Source organism: Lycium ferocissimum, chromosome 9, assembly GCF_029784015.1.
Source record: "Lycium ferocissimum isolate CSIRO_LF1 chromosome 9, AGI_CSIRO_Lferr_CH_V1, whole genome shotgun sequence".
NCBI classification, from domain to species: domain Eukaryota; kingdom Viridiplantae; phylum Streptophyta; class Magnoliopsida; order Solanales; family Solanaceae; genus Lycium; species Lycium ferocissimum.
Genome location: NC_081350.1, coordinates 10,825,988 through 10,853,159, shown reverse-complemented (window position 1 = coordinate 10,853,159; position 27,172 = coordinate 10,825,988). Strand labels below are relative to the sequence as shown.

The 27,172-nt window shown below is 36.1% G+C and overlaps 1 long non-coding RNA gene across 1 annotated transcript in view; it reads right to left on the bottom strand.

Moving 5' to 3' along the window:
- Positions 1 to 26,917, bottom strand: part of LOC132029617 (uncharacterized) — a 28,585-nt gene extending 1,668 nt beyond the window's left edge. Inside the window, exon 1 of the long non-coding RNA XR_009407880.1 lies at positions 25,916 to 26,917. This is a non-coding gene — a long non-coding RNA (uncharacterized LOC132029617). The remainder of the gene's footprint in view (positions 1 to 25,915) is intronic.
- Positions 26,918 to 27,172: the final 255 nt, after the last annotated feature.

Below are 27,172 nucleotides of genomic sequence, written 5' to 3'. Positions count from 1 at the left end.
AGTGAACAAATTGTGTCATCAGATTAGTTGCAATCTATTATTCACTCTTAGTGGGTGTTTTTTGCAGGACCTTTCTATGAAGAGCGTAGAAGTTTTTGGTGAAGCTAAGGATGGATTATATCTACTACAACCAAATGTGCCTAAGTCTAGTTTTCCTTCTAAGCAAAATGTAGTTTCAATTCCAAAAGGAAGAAATTCCAATGTTGTTCCTAGTTCAGTTTCTTTTCCAGTTCTAGATAATGTAAGTCTGTGGCACATCAGACTTGGGAATTTGCCTTACTCAGTAATGGAAAAGTTCAATTTTATTAAGCCCAATTCAGATTCTAATTTTATTTGTCATGTATGTCCTCAAGCCAAGCAAACCAGGTCCCCTTTCCTATTAGTGAAATAAAGAGTAAAAGAATTTTTGATTTGATTCATATTGATACATGGGGTCCATACAAACATTCTACATACAATGGGTACAAGTACTTTCTAACAATAGTTGATGGATTTAGTAGAGGGACTTGGACATTTCTGCTAACAACTAAGAGCAATTCCTTTACTGTTTTAAAGTCCTTCTTATCCATGGTAGAAAGACAGTTTAACATGAAAGTAAAATGCATTTGGTCAGATAATGCATTGGAGTTGGGAAGAGGTTCACAAAAGGCTATTTTTTTGACTAAATAAGGAATCATCCATCAAAGGAGCTGTGTAGCCACCCCACGACAAAATGGGGTGGTGGAGAGGAAACATAGGCATCATTTGAAATTAGCAAGAGCACTATTTTTTCAATCAAAGGTTCCTAATTCGTATTGAGGAGAATGCATACTTACAACCACTCATTTGATCAATTTGTTGCCTTCAAGGGTTTTGAATGGGAAAACACCCTTTGCAGTTATATTTAAGACACAACCATCCTATCAGTCACTAAGAGCATTTGGATGCTTATGTTATGCTTCAACTTTAAGTCATGGAAGAGGAAAGTTTGATCCTAGAGCAACCAAATGCATTTTCCTAGGGCATCCACAACATCAAAAGGGATACAAGGTACTTGATTTGACTACTAGAAAGGTTTTTGTTTCTTGGGATGTTATGTTTGTTGACACCTAATTTTGGCTCGCCGTGCTTAAAATTAATGTTTCGGGGGGCCCTGATTCGTTAAAGAGCACGAAATAACATTTTTACATATTTTTGCATTTTTCGATAATTTATCGATAATTATCCTTAGTTTAGGAATTTTATCAATTTATTGACATTTTTAAGAATCATTATTTTTGCACATGTACAACGTATTACTACCATTTTGTGCAATTAATAATTATTTCTTTATTTTATAGCAGAACATTTTTGTATCTTATACATTAATATTTATATTTTATACTTACATTATTATTTATACATGTATTAGTTAACTATATTTTAGTGCATTCCATCAGTGTAGAGAAAATCAGAGCAATTAATTCTTAAACGCAGAGCAAGAATTCGATCAAGTCAAGGTCTTGCCACTTTTTAAAAAGGTGACATTTGAAGTGATGAGTTGGGTTGTTCATCCATTAGTTAATAGATTTTTATACATTGGTTAGAAGGGTGAAATCCCCATTGGACAATAACCTAAAGACCTAATGTAGCATTAAGGGGACAATGTGGGGTAGTCCTTTATTTTTTGGACAAAACAAGGGGTCATTTTGTATTATAAATAAAGGAGATGGGTCTTCATATTTTTTTTTCATCATTTGCACACTACCTCACACACATTTTACTTCTCTCTACACTCTCTAGATTTTCTTTCTATAGGAAGACAAGGCTAGCACTTTCTTCCTCTTTCTATATTTTTTTTAATTGTCTTTATATTTCATTCATACATTGCTTATTTACTTATTCATATATATTGTCTTTACATTTATTTACTTGCATTGTCTTTATATTTTTTTTTTATATACATTGCCTTTATATTTATTTAACTATATTATTTTTACATTTATTTATATAAATTGTGTCTTTATATTTCTTCATATATTGTTTCTATATTTTTATATTCTCTATAAATTTTTCTTTATATTTTACATACCTATTCCTTACACTTTGACCCACACTTTTCCTTTATATTATCTTACATCTATCTATTCTTTTATATATTTTTTATACACATACGTTATATACATATACATGTACATATTTACATTACTTAACTACTAAGAAAAGAAAGAAAAAACTTTTCATTAGAAGGAATGCACTTCTTGTCTCCACATTTTTCATGCGTTATCTTTATATTTTGCTATATTGTCTCTCTTTATTTATTTTCAATACGTATACGTTGTCAAGCATTTTCTTTACACTTTTGTCAATACCATCACACTACATGCCTATTTTTTTTCTATACATTTTGCTATTTGCATTTTCTCTGCATTGGTTATACATCATATTTATATTTACCTATATTTTCATTTTTATTCTTATGTTTTTTTTACATACATCATTCACCTATACATTTTTACATTACATACATTACACTAATCCTAGGGTCAAATCAATCTTCATCATTCTTTTGTCAAATCACTTTTTCAAAAAACTTTATGTCAAATCACCTTTTTAATAACTTTTTGTCAAACTACTATTTCTAGGACTTTGGTCACATTACTTTTTTAAAGAATCTTTATCAAATCACTTTTTAACGACTTTATGTCACATACCTTACTTTTTGACCTTTTCAAATTATTTTAACTAATACTTTTCCTTTCATCTTGTTATTTATTACAAATATTACACTTTTGGTCGATGAAGAAATTTCCATCGGATTTCCAAGGCCTTCCCTGCACAAAAGACTGGTTTTTATTTTAAGTTTATTTATTATTTCTTTAATTCATTCGATAGTTATTTATTCTCTTACAAACATTTTTTACGAAGTGTTCATATAGGTACCGGGAGATATATCTCGAAGACGACGCTCAGAAGGAACCCGAATCACTATTTGTATTTACTTTCCGAGTTCGTTATAACTGTACAAAACATAAACTCGTAGTACAGTGGAAACTTTATTTTTGTAATGACTGGCCGATATATTTATTTACTTGTCGCCTCGTCTGTTTAACTTAAAATTTGCAATTCGCTCTAGGCAAGACTTAGGCCGTCAATACTTTCATAAATAGATTAAATTGACTTGGTATAAACACTTAGTTAATTAAATTCACACTTTTGGCGTTTAGGCAAAAATACTAGTTCATCCTTTATTTTATATTTTTTTTTTGTATACACTAATGCACATTTTAGTTAAGTTAAATCCACATTTTTGACGCTAGGTAAATATTTGGCCGTCCATTTACAAATCTTTTATTCTTTAAAGGCATTATATCTTTTCACTCATTTTTATACATAATTCATTACAATTCCTTTGTTCCTTGTTCTTTTGATAGGATATTCATCAAACAAACACTCTGTCACACCCCAATCTTGGGGGTGTGGCCGACACTCGGCACCCGAAGGGCCGAGCGAACCAACTGTGATATCTAAACTCTATAACGTGAATCATAGGCCGATTTTTTAGGCATTCTTTAATAACAATAGTAAGAAGTATATCATAACAATTTATGACATTTTAGGCCCAACAACACATATATATATATACAAAGGGCCAACAAGGCCATAACAAAGAAAGACAACCTTTTAATATACAAGGCCAAACACAATACCCGTACACCACATAGTTTGTAAGCCTTGATAGCATTAATATGCATCAAGCGGTACATTTTTTTTACGTATTCAATATATACTACGTATATATATATATATATATATATATATATATATATATATATATATATATATATATATATATACGACCGGCAACTCGAGATATAGTGCGAACATCATTCTTTATGAACTTTGGTATCCTTGATAAGGTACAACAATACATCTATCGTATATAGTATATGATCACGGCTAGCAAAAAAATGCGTCGGTCGAAATATGTACCGAGTATGTAAAGCAATAAGCATAAACGTAACATAAGCATAAGAGATACAAATAACTTGCGAAAAGATGTAGAGACAACCTGAAACTCTGAACGAGGCCATTGAGGGCGACCATAATCATGATATAGATGTAAATGCATGCCCATAAAATCATTCCTCACACAAATGGAGGCATATATGTTTCATATCATATAACAATAATAAATCCCTGCGTAGGGTGAGCTCATCATCATAACATCATATACGCAGTCAAACTATCGTTGGCAATGCACGGCTACGTGCCTGCCGCCTACAACACGGCTCGGTAAAGAAAGAAACATGTCTAGGTGCACATATAAGTGCCTACTCGGCCGACTATAGCGCGGCTCGGTAATGAAAATAAATACATATATATAAGTGCAATGAAAGACTGACCTCAGAAGAAATATCATGGAAAGAGTCGGAGTGACCTATCATCGTTATCCTCCGACTATCATTATTGTCGCTACGTTTATCATTATTTGATCATTAGGCCAAAGAAGTACAAGTACAAGGAAACATCTTGTTATGAATTATTCACGAAGCCAAAGTTAGCAAACTCTTATGAAATATAATCGACACAACTTTTATCGGAAAGAGTGTGCCAACGAGAGGTTCGTCACCTTGGAGCAATAGACAAGAAGATAAGGATTAACTCAATTAAAGGAAGTACAATCAACTCAACTTTGATGTGAAGAGTACCATAACTAATATCATTCTCCATTCGATAAACAAGAGGGATACGAAATGTGAAAGGTACTTCAATACAAGCTATTCATGAGAAAAGGGTGTTTAACCATTTTGGGACATAATCGACACAAGTTGAACGGAAAGTCTTTTAATCGATAGCCAAAAGGAGATGTGGACCATAATGTGGTACAAGTCATAGATGAAGTATGTGTCATCTCAATTATCGTGGAACGCGATCGATCCAAGTTAACGGAACAAATTTTTCAATGAAAGGTCATTTGAAATCTAGTCATGCCACAAAGAGAATAGAAAGCCCTACATACCTCGTCGATTGGAGTTATACACATTTCCATAAGCTTCGAACACTTTATAACTGACTTCCTACAAGATACGAACAATTCGAGATCAACTTTGAGTATATAGCCAATAAAAATCTTGATTTAGGCATTTTATCAAGCAATTCGTAGGCACGAGTTTTTAAGCTCTTTTGTAGTGTAGCTTCTTGTAAAACACTACCAAAAACCTACTTTTATACTCCTCCTTACTACCATGATTCAATCCATACCATCATAACTCCAAACAATACAACAAACCCAACACAAATAGCTCAACAATTTAGCCATGTCCATGGAAGCTTCAAGTTTTAACCATAACTTATTCATATGGGATTTTCCCTCCATTTTCTTAGGTTTAAACACTTATAAAGCTTAATAAGAGGAGAAAGGGATCAAAACATACCTCGAACTATGCAAATCACTCCAAACTATAAATTGCTTCTTGATGAAGTTTCCTTCCAAAGATCGAATTAGCGAGAATTTACCGATTCCAAGATCACTACCTTGTTCCTTGTGTTAGACTTGTATAATTTGCCCTTTGATTATCTTGTGTTTGATGGGGAAGTATTTAAGGATGAATTCTAGGTTTGGAGGTCTTAGGAAGAGGAAAAATAAGAGACAAGTCGTGGAAGGGGTGAATATATATACAAAGACAACTTTGACTACCGACTATGTCCACTGTTCCAGTGGCAGTTTACGTCCGTGGACAAAAATGCAAATTTCTCTCTACTTCGATGTCATATCGATGAATGGTAAAATCCGCTGGAAACTATACTCATAGACCTTCGATTTGATAGGTGTATCACCCCGTAACTCCAAGTATATTGAGAGAAAAGCTCCGAGACATCTGACCCAAATTTCAGTGAAATTTACAAACTTAACTTGCGACGCCCTTTGTCGACTTTCGTATTACAACTCGTTTGACTTCCAAACTTAACAAACGACCATTATACGATTAAAAACTTCATATTATTATTTTCTTAACATGTGAAGAACTCCTAATCGCACCCAAAAGTACAAGTTATCATATTCCCAACTTGCCGACTTTTGACGAAACTCATGCTTCTTTGATTCATTCACCCTCCAAATCTTCCGCCACTTACTAATATTATTTATAGACTCTTGTAACCATTTATATTAATAAGCTCAATCCCTTTTAACTTCAAGATAATTTCTTTTTTGAATTTGCGTCGACTAACTCATGATGCGACTTTAACGTGCGAAAATCTGAGGTGTAACACGCTCTTTTACGAAATGGTAGAGACAAGTCAAATTGACTTCGCTTTTTTTTTTTTTTTTTGAATTCTTTCGTTATATAAACTTTTTACACCGATGAATATTCTTAAATTCTTTTTACATTCTTTATGCACTAATATAAATATTTATACAATTCTTTATATATTTTTATGTTTGATATACACTCTTTTATACTTGAAATATATTCTTCATATATTTAATATACATATATTCTTTTGTATACACGGACACACATTCTTTATATACTTGATATATTTATTTTACAAACTCTTACTTTTTTATACATTCTTATTATAGTTGTATACATTCTTTACACTAACGGATATACGCTCTTTATACCAACAGATACGCTTTTATACTTATGAAGTACATTCTCTTTATATTCTTTTATATAGTCTTTTTTAATATACATTCTTTATAAATACTTGATACTTAGTGTAAATACATTTTTATACATTGTATATACTTAGCATATAATCACCTAGTGTAGCTTTTAATGAAATCACAACATTTTGAAAACAAATAGATAATCTCCCTCTAGTGTTCAGTTAAACTAAGTTTAAGGACTGTCTTCAGACGGGCTCTGAGGGATGCCTAATACCTTTCCCTCGGGGTAAATAAAACCCTTATCTATAATCTCATAGGTTTCATGGACTAAAAATGGAGTAGACACACAAATACATATAGGTTTCCTGTTTATCCTTAAAAATAAGGTGGCGACTCTAACCTCTTTTAAACCAGTTAGAAGAACCGGAAAGCTACAAACTATCTTGGACCCATTCAAAATAGGGCGTAACAGAATGACGACTCTGCTGGGGACAACCTAGGTTTTGACCTTAGCAGACTTAGTTTAAGTGAACTCTAAAGGGATATTTGATTATTTATCTGTTTTTACTATTATTACTTGTTATATATGTCATGAGCTGCTACAATATTACATTTGAAAGGACGCAAGCCAAAGCCAATCTTGTGTTCCTTATTTGTTTGAAGACACTACATGGTACTGCTTTCCTTATACTGTCATCGCAATTTCAATTGAGTCTTTGACCGTTCATGTACACACATTGTGCACGCGAGTTGTGCTTTGCTCTCCTCCGAACTTTCTTTAAACTCCTTAGTTTCAGAGATTGGTGGGCTAGTATTACTACTTGTCATCTCGCAGTTGTCCGAATATTCTCAGCTTTGGTGAATCTACTCTTAGAATTCTTAGGCCATTGTACGTATAATTTTGATCACTGCTCTAGCTGGATTAATTTTATTCTTTATTTGTCACACATTCTTTATTTGCTACATGCTCTTTGCATATTACATATTCTTTATTTGTTTCACATACTGTATTTATTAGACATTTTTTAGTTGTGCATATATACTAGACATCCCATCTTCCATCTCGTCTGCTTTATCGGACAATTTTGATCAACTTGTGTTAAGCCAGGAAATTTTCCAAACCCTCACACCCATTTCCAATTTTTGCAACCATCATTTTGATTCTACCAATCTTTTTCAATACAATACAATACAATCTTGTACATTCTTCCCATCTCTGGAACGCACTTTTTCCATATGCAAACTCTTGTACATAGCCTCGCTTCTTTTCAATACAACTACCAATTCATAGAAATCATACAAAATCACATACAACTCCGAATCTGCCCGAACTAGGTCTGACCTGATTCTTGTCCTAGCAAGATACGTAGGCAACCTTACATAAGGGTTCGGTCTCCCCACTGTTTTAAAATAATTTCTCCGACATCAAAACTAGGGCAATTACTTTGGAACAGTTCAAAGATGCTCTCTAGAAAAGCTTCTAAGAGCGTTAACCCCTTCAAATCCAACAACATCAGCGCTAATACCATCCTTACCCCAACCATCACCTGAGTTTGGTCCCAAAATCTGGGATATAAGCTTTTCTTCTTCTCCGAGCGTCGTAGGTCATGAAACTATGGCGTATCAGCCCCCATTTTTTCTAACCAAAGGTTTAACACAAGTTAACCTTTCCCCTTTCAACCATATAACAATTGTCCTAACTAACGTAGAGTAATGTCAAATCTCCGCCCACTGTTCGACACGTTTGTTCTTATCACCTTGCCAACGGACGCGGATTATTTTTAAAGCTCTGCCGACATTAACATTTCCTCATAGCCAACCATGCCCATGGATGCAGAGTAGTGTCAAAGCTCTGCCAACGTCCGATCTTCTCCTCCATAACAATCTTGTCAACGTACTGGAGTATTGTCAAGGCTCTATTTACGGTTGACATCTTTCTTCTCGGCCGCCTGTTAGAGTATTTTCAAAGCTCTGACTGCAATAGACTCATTTTTTCTGACCGCCTGTCAAGGTATTTTCAAAGCTTAGCTACGATCGATCCCCCTTTCGGCTGCCTGGCCATAGTATTGTGAAAGCTCTAAGCCTACGATTGGTCCCTTCTTGGATAATTTTCAAAGCCCCGTGCCTACGATCGACACACCCTTCTGTCGTCTGTCGGAATACTTGTAAAACTCCGCCTTCAAGTGGCACCTCTTCTTATATCTTATTTGCAAGAACTACGCACACCTAATTCTCTTCTTTGATGAGATACGTAGGCAGCCCTCTTGGGTTCGGTATTCATTATTCAAAGATCACAAAAAAAAATCCTTTATTTGGAAAATCACAAAAATAGTTTCTTTCTTGCTACCTAGCTGAATGAACTATGCTCATTTGATTCTCTAATTTGATGAGATACGTAGGCAACCCTTTCGGGTTTGGTATTCCCTATTCAAAAATCACAAAAAAATAAGACAATCCTTTATTTTGAAAAATCACAAAAATATTTATTTCTTTCTATCCTATCTGAATGAACTATGCGCACCCGATTCTCATCAAGGATGAGATATGTAGGCAACCCTTTTGGGTTCAGTACCCCTTATTAAAAAAAAATATAAAAAAATATTTTAAATCATAGTTTGACTTAGTTGATGCCAAAACAGTTAGAATTGTGCATAGGAAAGAACAAGTAACAATCGATGTGACGGAGATGACTGACTTTGTGGTAAGCCATAGATTCTTTTGGTACCTCTCATTCACGCCTTAAGTAACACTTGAAAAATTCTCTACGTGCTTGTAAAACAAGAATAAAACCAACCTCATTGTTTCATGTGCATTGTGTGGTGAGGTTTAGACAGCGTTCAGTTGTATTGCATTGTGATCTAGAACTTGTCTTGAATGTCTGTTGAGGCGAAATTATGAGTAACACTTGGTATAGGAAAGGATCGTAGGCCTTCTTTGACCCGTTTGAGTCTTTCTAGCCTATCAAATGACATCATCGCTAGAATTCCCCCTTTGAGCCTAAAGCCTTTTCTTTGACAACCACATTATAAGCCTATACCATTTCTGAGCGCTTACACGCACCATCCCTCTCTTGGGCCAACCTCTCTGAGCGCACTAAAAACGCCAACTACGGATAAAGATCCAAGCTGAAGTTGCTAACGACGAAAAGATACAAAATTACCATAAAAACAAAGACGAACAATGACCTCCAATGCAAGAAGGAGCCCAAAAAAAATCACCAGTCATCATTCAGGCTCTCGGGCATACAACTCGTTATTCGTCTTTATTTTTCACACTCCGGCATACGACCCGAAATTAACATCAGGACTTCGGGCATACAACCCAGGTTCATTCTATTAATCCCCAAAGAGTCCCGACATATAACCTGAACTTCAAAAAATGAAAAAAGGCTCCAACGTGCAAAAGAAGTCGCACAAATACAAAAAAAAATGACAACAAAATGAAGCGGATCAGCATCAGATCACACAAATACCAACCACAGACTAGTGCAATGCTCAGCGAAGGATTAATCGCTCCTTATCCAAATGATATCCTACCCTTTACCCAAGCTTACATTACAAACCCATAACAAGCCCTACGTGATCCTATGCTAAGGGTTCTTATATTAGTCGATACTTACATGACAGCCAATGTAACGACCCGTTAGGTCGTGATAGTCTCTTTCGAGCATTTATTAGCTCACTTTTGACCCGAAGGGACGTTGACACTTCCCGAGGTGTCTAGACCGGATTCGGGAAACTTTTGTGAAAATATAGGCTTAAAGTAAAAAATGATTGACCCAAAGTTGACTTTTGAGCAAACAAACCTTTTTCAAAATTTCGTCGATTCCGAGAGGTCCGGATGGTCGTTTAGAACTTGTATGTGTATTTGGTTCGATTCCCAATGCACTTGGATGCATTTTGGGACTTGGGATGGGAAATTAAAATTGAGGCATCGGGGGTTAACTCGGTCAACGAGACCTCCTTTGGGAATTTCGAGGCCATAGGCGCGTTCATAGCACCTTTTTGTATGGGCCTGTGTGTTTGGTTTGAGAGAAGATGGCCTCGGGAATAATTCGGGGTTTCGATTGAAGACTTAGAAAATTCGAAAGATTCTGGTATCTGGTGCCCGCAATAGCGGCACCAGTGCTGGCCCAGCCGCAGCCGCCGGGGCGGCCATGGGAATTATTGGGCATATCGCTGTGGCGGTCTCCCAGCCGCTATAGCGGCATCTCTACCGCCATGGCTGTGACGGGAAGTTATTTTTCATTAAATGTGTTTCAAATAAGTCTTAGACCCTCATTATTTCCCATCTCGACATTTGAGCTTGAAGAAACTGTTCTTGGAGATAATTTGGAGAAATTCTTAGAGGTAAACCTAGCCTAATCCCTTACTCTTCCTTAATCACAATTATCTTAGATTTCCCCCTTCTTTTTAATAATCCCTTAGAGGTGGAATTTGAAGGAGGGTTTTAATGAACTTTCCCTTAGGCTCATGTATGAGGAAATTGATGATGTTTATGTTAAAATTGATGAATCTAAGCTTATTAATCATATATCTTCCACTTTTAGCGTTGAATTTCGGAATTAAAGGATTAGGGTTTATACCCAATTTGGGGTTTTTGCTTGAAATCAGAAATTAGACTAATCCTTGAGCTAAATCAATAATTGGTGGTTGAGTTATGATTACCTAGTACTTAATTTAGTATTTTGCCCTCGAATTTTCCGTTTTGTCCTTGTGGGCCGTTTCCCAAATTCTAGGGTTAGAATTGACCTAATTGAAATCATAGCAATATTAGTATCATTGTTCATGATTTCTAATATAAATTCGATTATGCTTAGACTACTTTGAAGGGAAAGGCAAGTGAGTTGTTGGTGTTGCGGTTCGGTAATGGTGAGACTTTATAGTGAAGCACATATTTAGATTATAATGTCGAGAGAATGACGTGAACCTTCGGGTATGAAGTCGGGTTAGATATTGCCTTAGGTTAGGCCGTTGTGTGTTGGGACTAGCATATTATGTGTGTTGATTGTTCCATTGTGATGGTTTGATGCCATGAGTAGTTAGTAGATATCGGAATTAATTGTCTTGTTGAGATAGGATTGATATACCGTTGTTGGTATTTGAACTATGACATATTGTTGGCGTGCCCGTTGTTGGTACTTGTGATATTTATATCTTTGGCATACCACTATTGGTATTGTGATATGATACATTGTTGGCGTACCTTGAGCTTGTGATATTGAATTTGATTCTTGACAAACGTGATATACGTATTGCACGCATTCTCACACATTCATGACGCATGGTCGATACCATGATCGGTATCGTTGATTGTATGAAAGCGATATTTGATAAACTCTTGCCCGATATCGATGATCAATTTCGGCATCGTTGTTGCATGGCGATGATATCCGTTAGTGCATGGACTCCGCGGGTCCCCCGGTGTTGCGGTGAGACTCCCCTTGTGAGCAATTAGCCAGGGTCCCGTCTGTTTGTTGGGCAAAGATCTGGGATGGGTGGCATTTAGACTTTGCGAGTCACGCTGGGTTGCTACCGAGACGTCGATATTTCCATCCAGAGTGTATGTGTACACCTCATCTGCATGGCATTACATTGCATTCATTCCATCATATCACTGCATTGCATTATGACTTGATTGAGATTTTTGGTTATTGGATTGTGATGATTGGATTGGATCGGATATATTCGGACTTGACGTATTTGGGTGTCAATGCTTTACATAAGCGATGACGGATACTTGGTTATGATCATATTGTCTTATACTTGTCAAATTTCTTGCTTATCTGCTCTATTTTATGAATTGTGTTAATTATGCTTAGTCGGCCGATGATGCCTACCAGTATTGTTATTTGTCTTGAATGCGAGTACCGAGATCGGATCTTTCTTTGACACGTGATTGATCGACTCTTCAGCTTCCTCTCGAGTTTTCAGGGCGAGCATGGCGTCCGCTGACCTTGAAGACTTTCGTATCATATGTCTTACTTTTATCTCAGAGACATAGACATTTATGTATTAGTATTTCAGACTGTACTATTCTCCTTAGATGCTCTTGTATTATTCAGACTAGACCCTGGGAGTATTTATTGTCTTACGCACTTTTCCTACTATTTATATATAGATATATCGTGAGACTTACGTATTTGTTCTATTTCACTGTTTTAAATTCATTCTTCGTGTATTCATTCATTGTTGGGTTGAGGGTTCGCTTACCGAGGTGAGAAGGTAATTGCCCGCACGTACCTATGGAAAATGGGTCATGACAGCCAAGCTTATGGTATCACAATTGCATGCATTAAACATCTTTTTGAGTGAGTGTACTTCTCTAGACGTCCCAAAGTTCAAAAAATACAAAAATATGTGTGAAAAGGGAACTTCCTTTCTGGTGAGGGAACTTGAAACATGAGGATAGGTATAGTTCAAAACCTTTGCTTGAAGCAAGACAAACAAATCTTGTCAATAAATAGGTATGTCCGAGGTACCACTTGAAGCTATAGGAATTATCCCCAAGTCAATCTCGGTTAGCTGAGAAGAAAATGATGAAATTATACCAACTGAAGTCAAGTCGTGATTCTCTCTTCACTTCTTCATTTTCCAACATTCTTTACAACAAAAACAACGAAAATACATCAATTTTTTTTTACAGGCACCCACCTTCTAATGCATGTATTTCATTTCAAGTAAATTTTACAGGCACTCACCTTCTAATGCGCGTATTCCATTTCAAGTACATTTTACAGGCGCCCACCTTCTAATGCGGGTATTTCATTACAAGTACATTTTAGTGGCGCCCCACCTTCTAATGCGGGTATTTTAATTTCAGCCAGGCACCCACCTTCTAATGCGGGTATTTTATTTTCAGTCAGGCACCCACCATCTAATACGGGTATTTTAATTTCAGTCAAGCGCCCAATTTCTAATGCGGGGTTTTTAATTTCAGTCAGACGCCCACTTTCTAAAGCGGGTATTTCAATTCTAGTTCAGGCGCCCACCTTCAAATACGAGTATTTTAATTTTAGTCAAGCGCCCACCTTCTAATTTGGGTATTTTAATTTCAGTTCAGGCGCCCACCTTCTAATGCGGGTATTTTAATTTCAGTCAGGCGCCCACCTTCTAATACGGGTATTTTAATTTCAGTCAGGCGCCCACCTTCTAATGCGGGTATTTTAATTTCAATCAGGTGCCCACCTTCGAATGCGGGTATTTTCATTTCAGTTCAGGCGCCCACCTTCTAATGCGGGTATTTTATTTTCAGTCAAGCACCCACCTTCTATGCGGGTATTTTAATTTTTGTCAGGCGCCCACCTTCTAATACGGGTATTTTAATTTCAGTCAGGCACCCACCTTCTAATACGAGTATTTTTATTTTAGTCAGGCGCTCACCTTATAATGCCAGTATTTCATTTTCAGTTCAGGCGCCCACTTTCTAATACAGGTATTTTATTTTCAGTCAGGCACCCACCTTCAAATACGGGTATTTTAATTTTTTTTACAGCCCCCCACCTTCAAATACGGGTATTTCAATTTTTTTTTTTACAGTCCCCACCTTCAAATACGGGTATTCCAGTTCAAAGCTCTGGCACACAAACTAGAGTATGCATCAGGATCTCGGCACACAATACAAGATTTCATTTCATTTCAAGGCTCCGACACACAAACCGGAACATGCATCAAGGTCCTCACACAAAATCCAGGACCCCTCTACATTCAAAGCTTCGGCACACAGATCGAAGTTTTCTTCAGGATTCCGACACACAACTCTATAGTCCATTCATTTCAATCCACGGCTCTGAGTTCGTGCTCGTATATCAATAAATAATTTTTCTCCCCAACAAGTTTTTCCCGAACTACAATTGGTCTGACTCCCATCTCAGGGATATGTAGGTAGCTCGAATTTGAGCACGACCATCCGTCGCCCTACACTAGCTAGGACCACTCCAACAACACTTGGGAAATTTTTTGATCGGACGATCAAAGTTTGCCACAACATCTATTAGTTATCACCTTTCGAACTATATTAACCTGATTCTCGTGATGGACGAGATATGTAGGAAACTCTATGCAGAGTTCGGTCACATCGGGGCGAGAATCATTCTTTCCCCAGCAAGTATAAAATCTTGCACCCTCCCAGTGTCTCGTGCTCGACACTAGGGCAATTTTGGAAGCGATGACATGGGTACGTAAATTTTTTTCGGTCCTGAAAAATCCTTCCCATTTTGTCATCTTTCTTCATCACAACCCCACCGACGAACGGAGAGTATTGTCAAAGCTCTACCAACATTTGGTTTCTTTGTCCGTACATATACATTTAGTAATTCTTTGCCGAGCCAAAATAGGCTACACGTCAAGGTCTTTGTTGAAAACTCTTTCATCATCTCCGGTCGAAGAGGGACAAGCTGTTGACACCTAATTTTGGCTCACCGTGCTTAAAATTACTGTTTCGGGGGGCCCTGATTCGTTAAAGAGCACGAAATAGCATTTTTACATATTTTTGCATTTTTCGATAATTTATCGATAGTTATCCTTAGTTTAGGAATTTTATCAATTTATTGTCATTTTTAAGAATCATTATTTTTGCATATGTACAGCGTAATACTACCATTTTGTGCAATTAATAATTATTTCTTTATTTTATAGCAGAACATTTTTGTATCCTATACATTAATATTTATATTTTATACTTACATTATTATTTATACATGTATTAGTTAACTATATTTTAGTACATTCCATCAGTGTAGAGAAAATCAGAGCAATTAATTCTTAAAGGCAGAGCAAGAATTCGATCAAGTCAAGGTCTTGTCACTTTTTAAATAGGTGACATTTGAAGTGATGGGTTGGGTTCTTCATCCATTGGTTAGTAGATTTTTATACATTGGTTAGAAGGGTGAAATCCCCATTGGACAATAACCTAAAGACCTAATGTAGCATTTAGGGGACAATGTGGGGTAGTCCTTTATTTTTTGGACAAAACAAGGGGTCATTTTGTATTATAAATAAAGGAGATGGGTCTTCATATTTTTTTTCATCATTTGCACACTACCTCACACACATTTTACTTCTCTCTACCTCTCTAGATTTTCTTTTTTCTATAGGAAGACAAGGCTACTTTCTTCCTCTTTCTATATTTTTTTAATTGTCTTTATATTTTATTCATACATTGCTTATTTACTTATTCATATATATTGTCTTTACATTTATTTACTTGCATTGTCTTTATATTTTTTTTATATACATTTCCTTTATATTTATTTATCTATATTATTTTTACATTTATTTATATAAATTGTGTCTTTATATTTCTTCATATATTGTTTCTATATTTTTATATTCACTATAAATTTTTCTTTATATTTTACATACATATTCCTTATACTTTGACCCACACTTTTACTTTATATTATCTTACATCAATCTATTCTTTTACATATTTTTTATACACATATGTTATATACATATACATGTACATATTTACATTACTTAACTACTAAGAAAAGAAGGGAGAAACTTTTCATTAGAAGGAATGCACTTATTGTCTCCACATTTTTCATGCATTATCTTTATATTTTGCTATATTGTCTCTACAACTTTATTTATTTTCAATACATGTTTACATTGTCAAGCATTTTCTTTACACTTTTGTCAATACCATCACACTACATGCCTATTTTTTTTTCTTTACATTTTGCTATTTACATTTTGTAACGAACCGTTTAGTTATTATAGTGTTTTGACCCATTTAACCTTATTGACCCTTCCCCAATCCTTTAGTATGATCTATGAATTAATGAAGTCATTAGGTTGGTTTCCGCAAGGTTCGAGTATAAATTGAGTCATTGATGGAGAAGCTAGTTAAGTTAACGAGTTAGAGTTGACCACGGTCAATGTCGGGTTAGGATGACCCCATGTCAATGTTTTGGAAGTTCCAACATGTTAATATGATGATTTTGAACTTGTCCACAAGTTTTGGTGAGGTTTCAAAGAGTTTCAGATGGGTTTGAGTTTTGCCACGCTCGTATTCGATGTTTTTGCCGTAGGTCTATGGATAGAAACGGCTCCAGATTGATCGAACGACCTTTGTTTTGAGTGAGGTTTGAACCATTAGATCCGTATTAAAATTACGAAGCCATATCAAAAATAATCGTCGTGTTTGGCTTCCGTATGAGGGAGTTATGCCCTTTTTTGTTCGGGCTGTTCCAACTAGCCACTGACAGCGACCAAAGGGCCGCCATTGGGGGACCGCTGCAGCGACGATGGGGGGCAGAATACCCTCTTTTAATACCCTAAATCCTACCCATTACCCCCAAGACACCAAAGTCAGTTTTCAAGAGAGAAAGAGGCAAAATTCATTCTGTTCTTTGGTGAAAGCATCTTGAAGGGTAGGTCATCATCTTTATTTGTTCCTTTTCCTTTCTTCTGCAAGTTCCATGATTAGGTCTATCAATGGTGGGTGAAAATCCTAGAACCCTAGAATTAGTAAACCCCTAAATAATTGGTGGGTTGTTGATTAATCATCTAGGAGTATAGATTATCACTTTCTAGGAAGGGAATTTGATTTTTTATGGTTGAAATTGCATGTTGAGACTTAGGGTTCTAATAAAAATGGAAATTTTGTCCTAAAATCTATTTGAAAGGGTAAATTAATTAGAAACCCATGAATCAGAGGTTAATGATTGTAGAGATAGAAGTTATGATAAATTCACTATTAAAGGATGGTTTCATCAATTGAAAAGAGTAGAAGTAAGTGGGTCTTCTTTCCCAAATTGTTGTTCTTGTTTAAATACATGGTTTGTTGCTTACTTAGCATCATATTGTTAGACTTTGACCGTTATGAGGCGCTTCGAAAATAGAAGGCTCGTGTGGAGTAGTTCGTGGCTCCTGTTCTGCATTCGAGGTAGGTTATGGCTTACTTTAGTTAGACTTTGATTAGCGAAACTTATGTATTGTGTATAATTGACGGGAGAAATCATGATTAGGTATTTGGACATGGTTTTTTGGTTGGATATTAGCTAGATTGGTATGACTTCTGATTTTATCGGCTCGTCGCTAATACTTTATGTGCTGAAATATGAGGTGTAGTTGTATTCATACTGTGGCGATTCGGGATGGATTTATATTAGGTTGATTGTTGTTGATGGTGGCTCGTTGCCCTATCATTGTGATTAGACTTATTACCTAAATTGTCGTGTTGTACTCAATTCTCTCTTATTGTGACACATATCATCGGAGAAAGGAAGGATACTGAGTTTAGACCTGAATTGTGATTTATATATTTATGATAGTACGTAGATGAACACTTGATGTATGATTTACTGTTGATAATAATATATAGAAAAGTGGAGCTTCTTGGTGATACAAGACTTAGTTAGGAGGTGTACTTGCTATATGAGGAAGTAAAGAGGGACATAGACTCTTATGTTGGTTGAGACGGTTTGTATGATTCATTTCATGGTTGAGTTGATCCAAGTCTTGATATGACTTGTGGCTTTGTGACTTGTACCTTCACTGTTACTTTATTGGTTTGCATTGATTTACCATGTTTACACTCATACATGATGGAAATGGTTCGGAAACGATTCATGAAGACTTGTGGCATGATGCCTTGTGTTTTACATTGATATTGCTAATTGTTCATGGTCCATACATACTAATGAACTAGAATACGTTGAGACATACATTGTGAAATTAGTGAAGAAGTTAATATAATCTTCTTGTTGAACTTGTGATACTATTTGATACATGGTACTTGATGAATTGATCGTTGAGAGTGATGTGAAAGTGTTACTATACATACGAAAAGGCACAATTGTGACCTAGATTATGGGCTCGTGGTCCGAGGTTCATTTCGAAAATGAGAGATACATTGATGTGGCCCGCGTCCGAGGTTCGTTCCGGAGCGGAGGTTTATGCTCGGGTCCGAGGAGTGAGTCCGGAACGAGTGGTACGTGGACACCATGGATCCCCTGTAGGTCATGACTTCTCTCTTATTGTGACACATATCATCGGAGAAAGGAAGGATACTGAGTTTAGACCTGAATTGTGATTTATATATTTATGATAGTACGTAGATGAACACTTGATGTATGATTCTTGTTGATAATAATATATAGAAAAGTGGAGCTTCTTGATGATACAAGACTTAGTTAGGAGATTATGCTATGAGGAAGTAAAGAGGGACATAGACTCTTATGTTGGTTGAGATGGTTTGTATGATTCATTTCATGGTTGAGTTGATCCAAGTCTTGATATGACTTGTGGCTTTGTGACTTGTACCTTCACTGTTACTTTATTGGTTTGCATTGATTTACCATGTTTACACTCATACATGATAGAAATGGTTCGGAAACGATTCATGAAGACTTGTGGCATGATGCCTTGTGTTTGACATTGATATTGCTAATTGTTCATGGTCCATACATACTAATGAACTAGAATACGTTGAGACATACATTGTGAAATTAGTGAAGAAGTTAATATAATCTTCTTGTTGAACTTGTGATACTATTTGATACATGGTACTTGATGAATTGATCGTTGAGAGTGATGTGAAAGTGTTACTATACATATGAAAAGGCACAATTGTGACCTAGATTATGGGCTCGTGGTCCGAGGTTCATTCCAAAAATGAGAGATACATTAATGTGGCCCGCGTCCGAGGTTCGTTCCGGAGCGGAGGTTTATGCTCGGGTCTGAGGAGTGAGTCCGGAACGAGTGGTACGTGGACACCATGGATCCCCTGTAGGTCATGACTACTGAGCAATGACATCAGTTAGCATGTGTGTACAGTTCAAGTGATTGGCCAGTGCATTGCATTGCACATTATCATATTTTGCATTGCACATCATTACATTTTATTCTGCATTATTATATGCTCGTTTAGTTCTGATCTTGCTATAGTTTGTTGATTGGCTTTTAGGATATCAATATGACTATTGACAGAGTTAAATTGTGGATTAGTGACTCTACCTAGGGACGGAACTTAGACTTGTGATTATCAGGTGAGATTATTGAGACTTGACAGACTTATGGTTTAGAAGCTCCATCTTAGGTTGTGACTCTGTTATAGGATATTCTGTGACTTGGATTTGAGTATTAAGTGCTATCTGTTTATCTTGTTGATTTTATGCTTATATACGTGAACTAATCTTAGTCGGTCTATGATGCTTATGATACGCCTTGTAGTTTTGTACGTTAAGGTTCGCCAGGTGCTAATTGTTCAATTATGGACATAGGAGTTATCTCGTAGTTTTGTACGTTAAGGTTCGCTAGGTGCTAGTTGTTCAATTATGGACACAGGAGTTATTGTCGAAGATATATGAGATTAGATGTGTTTATCTTGTGGTTATGAGGGTTTAAGCTCATGCAATAGGTCACAGAAGGATTGGGGAACAAGTGCATCAAGGAGATTAAGTTTTTGGAACTCTGGAGAGAAGTTGGGCAAGATTTTGCACGATGACTTTGGTCTAACTTGGGGAAAGAATATCTTTTGGCATATGAAGAGTTTTGAGGTAAAGTAAAAGCCTAAATTGAAGTTCAAGAAGTCTAGTTTCCAACGCAACAAACCGCGCGTCAATCCGACATCGGAATCAAACGTTATGAGCATTTTAAGACAAGCTGCCAGAGCAGGGATTAACTCTGCGCGAACGCGCAGAGCAGCAAGGGCTAACTCAATGCGAACGCGCCCCAAGGTGGCGCGAACGCGCTGAGCAAATTCTAAGTCGGTGCAAATCGACTCTAGAACATTATAAAAGGGCGCTTACTCCCTCATTTTTCATCCAAACATCCCTTCAAACTTCCCAAACATTCTGGAACTTTCCCCCAACTTTCGTTTATAAAATTTTAGATTGAATTAAGTGGAGTCTCCGGATTTAGGTTCGGACAGCGTATAGTTGCGATTATAATATCGTATTGCCAGGGATTTTGGCTTGGATTCAAAGTAGATATTGAAGATATTGCTGAGCAAGGTATGAACCTCTCTTTCTTAATATTGATTTTGGTTTATTTACAAAGATAGAGTTATTAAATCATCGTGTAGTGGATTAATTGGTTGAGGGGATGTTTTATGGAGTATATTGGTATTAATGATGATGTTAGTGTTGTTGTTGTTGGTTGATGGTATTGTGATTTCGGGCTAGGGATATAAACAGGGGAGATGCTGCCCGAATTTCGACAGATTCTAAAAGGATTTAATTTGGAAGCTTAAGACAAGCATATGATGATGAGCCTAACAATAGTATGAATGGTTTTATATGTAGATTACGAGACTACGAACGATCTTAAGTAGATTGCAAGACAGGAGGTAGGTTGGAAAGTCGGGAAGTGAGCTTTCAAGTATGTTAAGGCTAACCCTTTCTTTCTTAAGGCATGGTCCTATTGTTACGAACTTTTACAAATATTAATGTTGATCTCATCTTATGATTTTGTTCTTTCAAGGTGTGATATGTTCATGATGATGGTCCCATAATGTTAATTGGAGGTTTATCGGCCTTACGTTACTCCGATGAGTTTAGAAATGTGTACTCGAGCAATGTTTTGTAGGACATGAATAGAGTGCTAGTAGAGGATCCCTAATGAGGTATTTGATGTTAGAAGAGAGGCTTATGATGTATCTCAGGATTTGATTAATGATTAGTTAAGCGGGAGGAAGTCCTAATGGCCCAGAACTGTGCCTATACGTCTCATGTGATTATGTACGCAATAACGGATAAGTGATGACCATGAGAAGCGCATAGAGATTACTCAGGGAGGCCAGGTCATGATGTCGATTATATTTACTACTGGCCTACGACCAGTTGGGTAGTTATGTATTTACCACCGAGCTACGCCCGGTTGGGCAGTTACCACTGATCAGTCGGGCAGTTGCGCTCTACCATCGGGCGATAATCGGACGGGCAGTTACCACCATGCTACGGCCGGTCGAGCAGTTACCACTGATCAGTTGGGCAGATAGTACCAGGAAGATACGTGGATCAGGATCACAGTATTATACATAGATGTAGTTAAAAATATGCGAGTATAAAGAGACATGCGTACTGGATTCTCAGTAGTACGTCAGATGTGCCAAGTTGTTCCTTATCCTTCTTCTTTACGGCATATATTTATTATGTTACATTTTCGCTTTACATACTCGGTACACTATTCGTACTGACGTCTCTTCTTATGGACGCTGCATTCGTGCCCGCAGGTATAGACAGACGAGACGAGGATCTTCCATAGTAGGCTGCCTCCAGGTGCTAGTCTTGATTGGTGGGCTCCACTTCTTCCTGGAGCATTGCCGAGTCTGGGTTCATATATGTAATTTTGTGTGTTACGGGTATGTCGGGGGCCCTGTCCCGACTTGTATACTTCAGTCATGTTCATAAAGGTTTTGCAGACACTTTCTTGAATCCGGCTTAGTTATGTTTTGTCAGTAGTTATGTTGCCATCGTGGGCCCATTGTACGTATGTATATACATGATATTATATTTATCGTTAGCCTCCTTGGCCTTATTTTGCCATTCAAGACATAGAAGATGTAAGTTACGCCTTACAAAGGTTGGGGCGTGACAGCTTACCGGTACATAGTGTTTGTACTGATACTACCTTGCTGCACTCTTTTTGAGTGCAGATTGTATTTCAGAGATTTCATCCAGACTACATCTCTAGCTTGAAGCTAGTTTGCTCGATCAGATCTGAGGGTGAGCTTTTATCCATGCCATGCCACCTGAAGATCTCTCTTTCCAGATGTCTAATTTCATTCCAGACATTATTTGTTATTATATTTGAGATATACTTCATTCTTTAGACGTTGTTGGTTAGAGTCCTTGTACGATGACTTTCAGATTTTAGGGGTGTAATAGTTAAGACTTCCACACTTATATTAATTATTATTTATGACTTGGTCAAACTATTTATTCATTTACTTGTTTCATTAATTGTTTAAGTATAAATGATTTAAGAAGTTAAAAGTGGCTAATGACTAATGGGTTAACGGGTAAGGGTTCGCCTACTAATGATAATAAGGTAGGTGCTCGCACGATCGGTAATTGGGGTCGTGACACATTTTCTCTAAATTGGCTATACATCATATTTATATTTACCTATATTTTCATTTTTATTCTTATGTTCTTTTTACATACATCATTCACCTATACATTTTTTACATTACATACACTACACTAATCCTAGGGTCAAATCAAGTTTCACCATTCTTTTGTGAAATCACTTTTTCAAAAACTTTATGTCAAATCACCTTTTTAATAACTTTATGTCAAACTACTATTTCAAGGACTTTGGTCACATTACTTTTTCAAAGAATCTTTATCAAATCACTTTTTAACGACTTTATATGACATACCTTACTTTTTTACTTTTTCAAATTATTTTAACTAATACTTTTCCTTTCATCTTGCTATTTATTACAAATATTACACTTTTGGTCGATGAAGAAATTTCCGTCTGATTTCCAAGGCCTTCCCTGCACAATAGACGGGTTTTTATTTTAAATTTATTTATTATTTCTTTAATCCATTCAATAGTTATTTATTCTCTTATAAACATTTTTTTCCTAAGTGTTTATATAGGTACCGGGAGATATATCTCGAAGACGACGCTCAGAAGGAACCCGAATCACTATTTGTATTTACTTTCCGAGTTCGTTATAACTGTACAAAACATAAACTCGTAGTACAGTGGAAACTTTATTTTTGTAATGACTAGCCGATATATTTATTTACTTGTCACCTCGTCTGTTTAACTTAAAATTTGCAATTCGCTTTAGGCAAGACTTAGACCGTCAATACTGTCATAAATAGATTAAATTGACTTGGTATAAACACTTTGTTAATTAAATTCACACTTTTGGGGTTTAGGCAAAAATACTAGTTCATCCTTTATTTTATATTCTTTATACACTTTTAACGCAACGCACATTTTATATTTTTTTTTTGTATACACTAATGCACATTTTAGTTAAGTTAAATCCACATTTTTTACGCTAGGTAAATATTAGGGCGTCCATTTACAAATATTTTATTCTTTAAAGGCATTATATCTTTTCACTCATTTTTTATACATAATTCATTATACTTCTTTTTTACCAAAGACTTTTACAATTCCTTTGTTCCTTGTTCTTTTGATAGGATATTTATTAAACAAATACTCTTTTACGAAACGGTAGAGACAAGTCAAATTAACTTCACTTTTTTTTGAATTCTTTCATTATATAAACGTTTTACACTGATGAATATTCTTAAATTCTTTTTACATTCTTTATGCACTAATATAAATATTTATACAATTCTTTATATATTTTTATGTTTGATATACACTCTTTTATACTTGAAATACATTATTTATATATTTAATATACATATATTTTTTGTATACACGGACACAGATTCTTTATATACTTGATATATTTATTTTACATACTCTTACATTTTTTATACATTCTTATTTTAGTTGTATACACTCTTTACACTAACGGATATACACTCTTTATACCAATAGATACACTTTTATACTTACGAGGTACATTCTCTTTTATATGGTCTTTTTTAATATGCATTCTTTATAAATACTTGATACTTGGTGTAAATACATTTTTATACACTGTATATACTTAGCATATAATCACCTAGTGTAGCTTTTAAATAAATCACAACATTTTGAAAACAGATAGATAATCCCCCTCTAGTGTTCAGTTAAACTAAGCTTAAGGACTGTCTTCGGACGAGCTCTGAGGGATGCCTAATACCTTTCCCTCGGAGTAAATAAAATTCTTATCTATAATCTCATAGGTTTCATGGTCTAAAAATGGAGTAGACACACAAATACATATATGTTTCCTGTTTTTCCTTAAAAATAAGGTGGCGACTCTAACCCTTTTTAAACCAGTTAGAAGAACCGGGAAGTTACAAACTATCTTGGACCCGTTCAAAATAGGGCATAACAATGTTCTATGAGGATCAATTTCCCTTTGTCACTGATCCAAATAATTCCACACCTATATTTCCATGCCCTTCTTCCACTCAAAATTCTGTACCACCTGAAGATGAAGATTTTCCCCTTTTCTCTCAATCAGATGATGCTACAAACTCATCCACCTCTACACCTCCTTTTGACACTGTTCCTTCCTCTCCTTGTCCGAACACTTCTAATTCTTCTATCAACATCCCTAGTTCCTCTACCATCAATCCTAGCTCTTCTACTAACATTCCTTCTCCATCTCAACCCACTAATTCTATTCCAAATTCTCCACCTCCACAACAAACTATTGCTACACCTAGAAGATCAGGAAGAATCTCTCATACATCAAAGTATTTGCAGGATTTCATCTGCAACACCGTCTTTCTAACAGATCTAACCAAGTACTGTTTTGAACATCCCTCTTAACCTAAAATTCACTCCTTTAAAACTTTGTCACTCACTAATCAACACCCGCTGCAATCTTTATCCAACTTATCTGAACCAAAAAGTTCTCATGAAGCTGCAGCACATCCAGGTTGGCAAGCAACCATGGATGCTGAGATAGAGGCACTACAACTAAAAAATATATGGGACATAATTAAATTGCCTCAAGGAAAGAAAGCACTACCTTGCGAATGGGTATATAAAGTGAAACACAACTTTGGTGGAACTGTGGAAAGGCTTAAGGTCAGGTTAGTTGTGAGGAGGGACATTCAAAAACAAGGTATAGATTGTAATGAAACACATTCACCTGTTGTTAAAATGAAAACTATCAGATATTTACTAGCAGTTGCAGTAAAAAAGAATTGGTCAGTTTCACAACTAGATGTGAACAATGCGTTTTTACATGGAAATTTGGATGAAGAAGTTTTCATGAAGTTCTGTTTTACCTCCTACTCCTAAACATGTATGTGTTCTAAACAAGGCTCTCTATGGTCTTAAACAAGCTTCAAGACAATGGTATTCTAGACTTGCTAGTGCCCTGAATTACAAAGGATACACTGCCTCTCTGCATGATTACTCCACGTTTTTTTAAGCAAAATGGGGATCGTGTTTCAATCATAGCAGTATACGTTGATGATATTCTACTTACAGGAAATGACACAAATGAAATTAGTGGGTTAAAAATTTCTTGAACTCTGAGTTCAAAGTCAAAGAATTGGGAGAAATTCATTATTTCCTTGGAATGGAGGTTATACGAGAACCTCATGGTTTCATCATCAGTCAACGAAAATTCACTTTAGATTTACTCAAAGAATTTGATTGTTCACATTTTCCTAAACTCACATCTCCCTTAGATCCTTCTACCAAATTAAATTATGATGCTACAACAGATAGTCCTATGCTAGATCCTACAATTTTTAGACGTTTAGTAGGGAAATTAAATTACCTCACTCACACTCGTCTAGATTTGGCATTTCCAGTGTTGAAACTCAGTCAATTCATGCAAAGGCCTTGCCTTTCTCATTAGTCTGCTGCACTTAGGGTCTTAAAGTACCTTCATTAGATCCAGGTCAAGGTATTCTTCTTTCTTCAACCCCTTCTTTTTCCCTACAAGCATTCTGTGACTCCGACTGGGCTTCATGCTTTGACTCCCGCTGTTCAGTAAGTGGTTTTTATATAACACTTGGGGGTGCTCCAATTTCTTGGAAATCGAAGAAACAAGCTTCGATTTCCCTTTCATCCGCCGAAGCGAGTATAGATCCATGCGTAAGGTAACCTCTGAACTCACTTGGCTCATCCGATTACTTGAAGATCTGTCTCTATCACTATGTTTACGAGTACCCATTCACTCTAACGGTCAAGCTGCGATACATATCGCTTGTAACCCCGTTTTTCATGAAAGAACGAAGCATGTCGAGCTTGACTGTCATTTTGTTCGATAGCAATACCTCTCCGGTCTTATATCACTTCGATTTGTTCCATCTGACCACCAACTTGCCGATCTATTTACCAAACCTTTGACTGGAGCTTCTCACCGTCATATACTTTCCAAGTTGGGGGTTTCTTAACTGCCCTCCATCTTGAGGGGGGATGTTGAAGATAAGAAGCTCCATTTATCTTCATCATCTATATCTATGGGAGCTTCTATCAAATCGAGAAAGAAAGAAAGAAAGAAAATGGAGAAGAAGATAGAGTTGATAGAGTTTCAGACATAGTTTGAATTTGGTTTGTTTGCCCACAGTTTCCAACTTTCCTTTTATTCAAAGAAGAGACACGTGGAAGACATCAAACCATTCAAGTTTATTTAGATGGATTAATTGTCAACCGTCCTATGGATAATAATCGCAGCTGTAAACAACACGTGATCAGGCATAGAAAGGAATCAAAGTTGTTATTCTGATTGGGATAGATAGTGTAGATGAGAGACAAGTGTACAGCTGATATATTTTCTTTTCAGCAATTTTCTTTTATCCTTTTATACAAATACATGTATATATACAGGCATGGAGGATGAATAAAGATTGCACAGAAAATTTCCCAAACCTTTTCTCATATTTCCTACATAATCTCAGGAAGGATAGATGTACTTGAGCTGATTCTTGTAATGGATGATACTTGTCTAATTTGAGGTATCAAATTTGATGTTATATTGATCTTTCAGGCTCTACATAAATAAACTCACGTTTGTCTTTGATAATTTTTC